Here is a 9,564-nt window from a genome sequence, read left to right on the forward strand (position 1 = left end):
TATATAAATATATAATACTACAATCGAGATTCCAATTTAATCAAATTGCAGTTACATGTTTAATCAAATGACCTCCACGTAATTAGCAGATCAACTCAAAACAAGCTCAAGCAATTGAAATATAAACCGACTACTTTTTAATAAAAGAATACGAGATTTATTATGGAACGGATAAGAGAACTAGCGAATAGAGTATGATCAGAAAACACATCAAAATCATAAAATTTAGGTAATACGTGATAAAATTGACCTTGAGGAAATCCATGATCTGTTCGTAATTATCTAAAAATATATGTATATTTTAAACATTTGGAACGATGTGAAAAAAAAAAAAATCCTTTACTTGGTTTTAGAGTCAATTTGATAAGGTATTTATGCTTCTTAACTAATAATTTCTTCCCACAATACAACACAATACTATTTTTCAATTGTTTTCAACTCTCAAAGTGTAAAAAGATTAATGTAAAAGTCAGCATCCATTGATGACCACTAAGGGCGCGTTTGGTAACGATTTTGTTCCTGGGAGTTGATTCTGACTAGAAATGATTATTTTTTACTCTGTTCCCGGGAACTGATTTTGAGTAAAAAAGCGCGTTTGGTAACTATCCAAAATTTTTGATTCTGGACTTGAATTGCATTTAATACCGTGCTAATTGATTCTGTTCCAAATTAATTTCTTTTGATTTTTAAATAATTTTTAAATAATTTTTTTTACTTTTTTTCTTTACTTTTTCCTTTTTTTCTTTTTTTCTTTTTTTTCCCCTTTTTTTCCTATTCTTCTTCTTCTTCATGTGGCCGGTCGCCGGCCCTCAACGAGGTCGGCCTTCGTCGGCCGAGCCTCGCCGGTGGCCAGGCAAGCCTCGCTCATCTGCCGGCGAGGCTTGCCCAGCGTCGCCGGTGGCTGGGCTTGAAACCGGCGAGCTCGCCGGACCTTGCCCTGGCCTGGCGAGCCTCCGGCGACCTCGCTGGACTGACGACCGGCGGCAGACGGCGGCAACGGGTGGCGGCGGACGGTGGCGGGCGGTGGCGGATAGCAACCGGGATGACGAAAGGGAAGAGTGAGGGTTTCACTATTTTGATTCTTTTTCTGATTCTCGGACAGAGAATCAATTTTTTTTTTAATTCTCAAATCTTGTCCAAAACTGTTCCCGGGAACAAATTTATTCTCGGAAACAAAAATTTTACCAAACACGATTCTCGTCCCAAACTGATTTTGGAAAAAAAAAATCAGAATCTGGCACTGTTTGGCACGTTGCCAAACATGCCCTAAATACTCGAGAAAAAGGCATATTAGCATTTAGTGCAAGCAGTTCGAGCAATGCACCATCAACTAGATATGTTGATGAACGTAAATAGGTGGCACGAGATTAGGTTGGTTTTCTTGGGCAAATTTTTTTAGCTCATATAATATCATTGCACTAACTATTTCATACTACAAAGGTCAAGGAAAATGGGATTATATATAAGAAACTCCACGTTATATTAACTTAATGTGTTTCCGTACGAGTAAAAGAAAAAATACTTCTATACAACTCAGAACATACTTAATAATCTAAAATAACGACATCAGAATCTTGAATAACTTATATTTCATTTACACATTTACCAACAAAGACACGGTATTCATTATTATGCTCAAATGGAATTTGTTAACTAGTTCTATCGAGCATTTGTTAAGTAATCGCATAAGAAAATTCTTCAATTTTCAAAGCACCAAAACTTTTTTTGTACTGTGAAGAATAAAAGGTTCTAAAAATAAAAAGTGCTTCGTATCGAGTATGTTTAATAAGTATCTGGAAAAGCTTTCTTTTATCATCAATTTTCTAAAATGAGCGCTGGTTTAGTATTGACATCAAGTTGGATGGAAGAGGGAAGGAGATTTTGAGCTCATTCAAATTGCTATCTAGAAGTTGGGCAAATACAGATAGAGGGAACATGGGAAATATTGACCATTCGAAGTAAAATAATGAGAGGTTAAAAAAAGCTCCCAAAATATCTGGGTTTTCCTCTACCGTCTGGTAGCTTCAATCTCCCCGCATGGAGGTCTTCGATTGTGTTTATTCCGTTTAATTGACCCAGCTCCTTCGCGGTGAAGTCCTCCATCTTTTGTTTCTATGATCGACATCCACCGTCCGCCCAATATGTCCTCTGGTTTTCGATCCTCCATTCGGGAACCCTAATTTGGGCTCTCCGTCCGTTTTTTCTTCTGGGTTTCCTCGTTTCTCTTTTCTCGGGTTTCCCTTCGCTTTTCATTTCCCTTCCCTTCCATTTCCTTCGGCCCAGCACCATCGCCCATTTACCCAAGCCTTAACCCCACTATCTCACTTGCGACGGATGCTTTCCATGTCTTGCTCGGAAGTGGGCTTCCTCTGTTGTTTAGTTGCTGGTCAAAGGCTGGAAGATGTTCGCTTGCACCCCAAACAGATAAGTTAAGTATGCACAGGTTCTCTTGTAGGTCCATGTCGCTTCTTAAGCTTTCCCCAGGTCTCCTTGTGCTATTATAGTCGAGCAGATGGTTGATTCTAGTACAAAATCGAGCCGATTAGAGGCGCTCTGTAAAAGCCTTGGTAACTTATGGTCTAAGGATGATGTGATAAATGTTACACAAGGAATATCGGCTGAAAAACTTGCGGAAGGTAGACGTACCTTATTTGGAAAGCTTTATTCCCGTCCAAATGTTAATTTCCCGGCATTTATTAAGACTATGACATGGGCTTGGAAGACAGATAATGTTTCCTGTACCACTTTAGAACCTGGATTTTTCTCATTCACATTTAAATCGGAAGCTAAAAAACAGAGAATCCTTGATGCTGTCCCTTGGTCTTTTTCTAGTAACCTCCTTGTGCTTCAACAGTGTGACCCGGATATTCCCGATATTTGCTATGATTTCTCCCAATGCCCATTTTGGGTGCATCTATTTGGCCTCCCCTTTGGCAGAGTTACATCGGAGGTAGTTCGAGAAATTGCTTCAAGGATCGGCGAAGTTCTTGAGGTGAAGCTGGAAGCAAAAGGAAATGGCATATATAAGATTGGGAAGGCTAGGATTAAGCTCAACCTAGCTACTCCTATCAAGACAGGGATAGTGGTTAATTTAGGATGCAAAAAGCTGTGGATCGAGTTCAAGTACGAGAGGCTACCACACTATTGCTACTCTTGTGGTAGAATTGGCCACTATGCCTCGGCTTGCAAGGAAATTCCTTATGAATCTACAAGATTGGAAGAAGACATACCGGGTAATTTTGGGAATTGGTTGCGAGCGGAAGCACGGATACTAAGCCCATATGGCAAAATATTCTATGGAAAACAATCCCAACTCATTGAAGAAGAAGAAATGGTGCCGGAGACTCCTCTTCAAGCGGAAATCCATGAAACTCAAGAACCATCAAATGCAGGAAAGCAGGCCCTTTTGCCTCCCTGATCACAGCACTCTTATGAGGAAGAACAATGAGCTGCACAACTTGTATCTTCCCGAGCCTTGACTATTATGGAAGGCAAATCTCCTCAAAAACGTGATAGCAGTTGCTTGGATGCTGAATCTATGCTCACCCTTCATGATGAAAACCTCAAAGAAGCTGAAAGAGAGAAGCAGCCCTATTTACCAACAATAAGAAACTCAGCGAAAGGTAAAGCAAAATCTACTAAACGTCCTACATCCAAGAAAGGAAAAAGATTTTGCCCCTATGGTGCTCAGTCCACAAAATCAATTGATGCTGACAACTCACAACTCATAGAAATCCCGATCACGGAGGAAGAGAAATCTATTCAATGGGCTTTGGTGGCTGGCCCTAATAAGCCACCGGTGCAGCCATGAAACTCCTGAGTTGGAATTGTCAGGGATTGGGGTCTCCCCTGACAATTCAAGCTCTTAGAGTCCTTGCGACTCAAGAAAGACCAAGCATTATTTTTCTTATGGAAACAAAGAATCAAGAGCAGAAAGTTCAGCGTTTGAAAAGAAGGCTTAAGACTACACACAACTTTATTGTGAATCCAGAAGGTTTATTGGGGGGTTTGGCTCTCTTTTGGGATGACCAGGTTTCTCTTTCAATCGAATCTCACTCTAACTTCTATATACATGTGCACTGTTTTCTGCATGAAAATAACCAGAATATGCAAATTACCTTCCTCCATGCTCCTAATGTATTTCATGAACGCCTTATCCTATGGGATGATCTACAAGGAATCAGTCTCTCCAATCACTGCCCTTGGATATGCATTGGGGACTTTAATGAAATATTATACCATTGGGAAAAGGTAGGAAAGAGGATGGCTGAACATTGTCGCCTTACCGCATTCAGGGACTTCTTATATGCATGTTCACTAATGGACTTGGAAGCCAAAGGGTGCGCTTTTACCTGGACGAACAAAAGAGAGGGTGAAGAAAATGTCAAAGAAAGGCTGGACAGAGCATTATGTACCATGGAATGGAGAATAACTTACCCGAATGCTGAAGTTACAGCTTTACCAGCCATTGGTTCAGACCACAGTCCTCTTATCTTGTCAACTCTACCTGCTTTAACACGCAAGAAGCGACAGTTTAGATATGAACCATTTTGGGTGGAGGATGACGAATGTAAGGAAATTGTAAAGCGGACATGGGAGGCGTCCCATAGGAAGAACATGGTTGTCAAATTATCTAATGTAGCGATGCGTCTAACGGCCTGGAGCAAAAAGCGTTTTCCTAATGCTTCCAAACAAATTGAGGGGCTGAAAAATGAACTTATGTTCCACATAAATAACCCTAATTTGGAGTATGATCAAAGCAGAATTCGGCATATTCATAAAGAAATCGACTCGCTATGGCGTCGGGAAGAAATGTTTTGGGGTATTAGATCTCGGGTTAAGTGGCTGAAATGGGGGGATCGGAATAGCAAATTTTTTCATGCGGCCACTATACAACGAAGAAACAGGAACCATATCTCGATGCTACTGAATGCTGAAGAAGATTGGGTGAGAAATTCTGAGAACCTTACAAATATGACGGTGGAGTATTTCAATAACTCATATACTTTGGTCGGACCGCGAAATTTCCAGCCTATTCTTGACCATATCCCAACACCAGTTATTGCAGCTATGAACTCGAAACTAAAAGAAGCGGTGACAATGGAAGAAATATATGCAGCTACTCACCAAATGGGGGCTTCCAAAGCTCCTGGACCGGATGGTCTGAATGGCCTATTTTTCCATCAGCATTGGCAAGACATAGGTGCGGATGTTTTCAGGGAGGTACAGTGTTTCTTTGAGTCTGGAATCATAAACCCAGACATCAATAGAACCCGAATTACTCTTATTCCTAAAAATTCAAACCCAGAAAGGTTAGATCAATTTCGGCCCATAAGTCTGTGTAACTTTATCTACAAAATCATTTCTAAAATACTCGCAAATAGACTCAAACCTTTCTTACCAGACATCATTGCTGAGGAGCAGAGCGCTTTCGTCGGGAGTCGGCAAATTCAGGACAACATCCTAATTGTTCAAGAAGTTATCCACCGGTTACGAACTCGAGACAGGAGGAAAAAATTTCAGGCTATTCTTAAACTCGACATGCAGAAAGCTTATGATAGAATCGAATGGGACTTCCTGCAAGCATGTTTACATAAAATGGGATTTAGTGCTGATTGGATGAAGTGAGTTATGCAATGCGTTACCACTGTATCATATAGCATCAATCTCAATGGTGAATCTTTACCCTATTTCAAGCCATCTAGAGGTATTCGACAGGGGGATCCGTTATCACCATATCTGTTCATTATTGTTGCTAACGTCCTATCTTATATGATGAAGAAAGCAATAGCAGAGGATAACATTCACGGCATCAAGCTAAACCGGACCTGTCCAACCCTGTCCCACCTATTATTTGCTGATGACTCTATTTTCTTCCTAGATGGCACAATACGGGAATGTCAGAACTTGTCAACTGTACTCCACCACTACTGTTACGCATCTGGTCAAGCCATAAACCTCAACAAATCAGGAATGTTTTTCAGCAAAGGGTGTCCAGATAGCCTTAGAAGTAACATGGTATCGGTGCTGCGGATTCCAGAAATTACAAAAACTGGGAAATACTTAGGAATTCCTTCAGACTGGGGATCCTCAAAAAAAGATATGTTCGCATGGATATTGGCCAGAGTCAACTCGAAATTGGAAAGTTGGAAGGATAACTTACTTTCAAGAGCTGGAAAGGAGATTCTTCTCAAAGCAGTGGTTCAGGCGATACCTCAATATGCTATGTCAATTTTCAGAATCCCAACTTCAATTATCAAAGCAATTGAGAGGAAAATCTCTAATTTCTGGTGGCGAAGCTCTAACAAGAATTCTGCTCTACATTGGCGTAAATGGGAGACTCTAAAACTACGAAAGGACGAAGGCGGCCTTGGCTTTAAGGATCTACAAGCTTTTAACACGGCCATGTTAGGGAAACAAGCCTGGAGGATGTCTCAGAGTTCGAATACACTATTATCCCAATTCATGAAAGGCCTTTATTTCCCAAATTGTAACTTTTGGCAAGCGGGAAAAGGTTCTTATCCGTCGTGGGGAAGAAATGCAATTGCTCCCCAACTTATTTGGGCTGTGGGTAATGGACAGAAAATCTCCATTAGAGAGGATCAGTGGCTGAAATTAGGAAGAATTGGAGGAATGGCAAGCCCGAATGAACCGCCCAAAGTTGCTGATTTGATAGATTTTGAAGCTGGAATTTGGAAGGAAGATCTACTGCTATCCTTATTTGATGAACCCCTAGCAACAGCAATTAAGGAAACACCCTTCGGACTCCCAACTACCGAAGACAAGTTGGTTTGGCCAAATAATAAATCAGGAACCTATACAGTAAAGAGTGGCTACTTTTCAAATAGGAAACCAGACATTCCTAGCAGATCTATACCAACATCATCACACCATTTTGACCCACTCATTTGGAAGCTTATTTGGAACTCTGTGGTACAACTGAAAATTAAATTCTTTCTATGGAGTGCATGCCAGAATGCGCTTCCTACCTTGGATAATCTTTATAGGAGAAAGATGGTACCGGAACCGTTATGCCCAATATGCAAGTCGGAACCCGAGACGATTGAGCACACTTTACTGCTATGCCCCTGGACGACCCAAGTGTGGAACGACTCATCCCTGCAAACATGCACAGATCGAGTTGGCTTAACAAGATTTGATGATTGGTTGTCTCGATATTTTGTGAGGCAAGGTGACTCAAATAAGTTTGAAATGGTTGCCACAGTTCTTTGGTGCATATGGAAAGATCACAACCAATTTATCTTTAACCATCATACCTTAAATCCGCACCGAACCTTGTTCAACGCCACCACATCAAAGGACCGTTTCCGCTTGGAATAGAAAAGCCCCAAAAAGAATCAATGCCAAGGGGAATATGAAAAATGGCATCCTCCACCACCTGGAACTCTTATAATTAATATCGATGCCTCATTTAATATCATTGGCGATACCAACAGGTCGCCGGAGGTACAAGTCCAGCCGATATCATCTTATTCAGAGTCAAGAAGTTCAGCCTCGACACAGTGCACACCTGTTCAGAACAGAATTACAAGTCTAGATCAAGCCATCCCGCGTCCAAGTATTACCCCCGCAGGAGCACCGACGATGCAGAACAGATACAAAGTGATGCAAGACAATAGTCAATCTCTATGTAGAAGCCTAAATATAGTGGCTCCGTTACCATCTGTACAGCCTCATGAAGACATTAGCCCTCTCGGGATATGCAGACATAGAACTGAAGCGGAAATACTGATTGATCCCGATGTGGAAGAGACCCGTGGAATCATCGCTTCCGAACCCAACGCCTTTGCAACCGAAGATCATCCACTCGAGAGTTCCTCGTTTTTAACCGAAGATCAAGAACCCAGACTACCAGCACCATTGCAAGATAAAAGACCAGTGAAAGATGCTCAATATAGCATGCTTCGTGCTTCAGATCGTAGAGAAAGACGTTCCCCTGCCTCTGCAATCAAGGAATCATCCCTCAGATTTACTGGATGTGATTATTCATCACCACAGCAGCAGCTCAGAGTGAATGTCGCGGCTTAGCGAAGCTCGCATTACGAACCGGATGAAAGGGAAGAAGAAGTATTGAACAAACTCACATGTGCTGTGGAAGAACGCCCGCGACTCAGACCAGACCCCACCGGTCACTCCCCCCTGACCAGCGGAACAATTGCTGCCGTCGATCTCACCCCTGCAACTGACGCCCAGCCTCTTAAAGCCACCGAATATGCACATCTAACAAGATCGCAGCTCGGAAGACCCAGATCGCAGCTCAGAAGACCCAGGGATGACGCCCATGGCAAGTCTCGCGGTTCAGAAGAAACAGAAAACCTTCCTCTGCGTCTCGGCACCGGTATAATCGAAGCTATGTCTGCTGCCTCTGCATCTGAAGAAGGAAATCTCAGATCTACCAGATCTGAATACCCACCACAGCAGCAAAATCACAACAGCATTGCCGACGCACACCATGGAAAGCAGTATGAACCGGAAGAGGAGGAAGACGGCACGAATAACCCACGCACCTGTGCTGTTGAAGCAAGCGAAGCCCCACATCTAGGACCTCAGCTTACCCATCAATCTACTAGCAGACTTCTACCTTCGGCATTGGGCCACGCCTCACCCAGAGAGACGACCAAAGAGAAGACGTCAGTTCTCTTCGACTCTTCGTAGACCAGATCTGCTCCGTTTCGTCCTCACCATCCAAGCGCAAGACCTTGGGCTGCTATTGCTTGTGTTTGCAGAGATTCTTTTGGGAGGATTCGAAATGGGTTTGCAAAGCATATTGAGGTAGGTTCGGCTGAGCAAGCGGAGGCGGTCGCTTTGGTTGAAACCCTAGATTTTATCTCTTCAACCCTTATCCCTAATTCCCAGAAAAAGAATTTCTTATTCTATCGATTGTCGGTTGCTAGTGGATAGTCTATTGTCGTCCTCTACTTTTAATTGGTCAATGCAACCCCTTGTGGACCGGGCAAAGCACAAATTGGAGTCTATTTTGGGTCTCTCTTTAGCCCACTGCAGTAGGAATTCTAATCGGGTTGCTGACTAGGTTGCTAAGGCCCGGTGTTTTGATTTCCTTCCTAACAACTGGGTGTCTAGTCCCCCCTCTGCTCTTTTGGATCTTCTTTGTACTGATGCTCATGCTGTATTATCTTTACCTAGTATCTAATAATATCAGCTTTGTTTCTCGTCAAAAAAAGAGAGTAAAATAATGAGAGAAAAAAAAAAACAAAAACGTGGTCATTTGTCAAGTAATGATTGTTTATTAGAGCCTATCCATTTATTATTCCCGGCACCTTTCGTGACGTCTTCTCCTTTGAAACATAGACTAGTGACATATCTCTTGGATTTGATGTCATGGATGATGACAAATATCAATTTATCCTGACGTACATATTCTTTTTTTTTCTTTTTGCATGTGATTGGTTGGTTCATTAAAATAGAAAAGTTATCCGTGGACCCACTTTTACCGGATATATATATATATAACCCACACTCTTGATTTGTGTTGATGGGTTATTTGTCAGACAAGTCATGATAAACACCTAGGGTTGACAATCT

The 9,564-nt window shown here is 42.0% G+C and overlaps 1 long non-coding RNA gene across 1 annotated transcript; it reads right to left on the reverse strand.

The window, feature by feature from the left end:
- Positions 1-3,522: 3,522 nt before the first annotated feature.
- On the reverse strand, positions 3,523-4,512 carry LOC120287576. The gene is made up of 3 exons (XR_005545702.1): positions 4,438-4,512; positions 4,287-4,352; positions 3,523-3,572 (listed from the first exon to the last, which is right to left on the reverse strand). It is a non-coding gene; the product is annotated as an uncharacterized LOC120287576 (long non-coding RNA).
- Between the last annotated feature and the right edge of the window lie 5,052 nt (positions 4,513-9,564).

This window comes from Eucalyptus grandis, chromosome 8 (genome assembly GCF_016545825.1).
Source record: "Eucalyptus grandis isolate ANBG69807.140 chromosome 8, ASM1654582v1, whole genome shotgun sequence".
In the NCBI taxonomy this organism is placed as follows: Eukaryota; Viridiplantae; Streptophyta; class Magnoliopsida; order Myrtales; family Myrtaceae; genus Eucalyptus; species Eucalyptus grandis.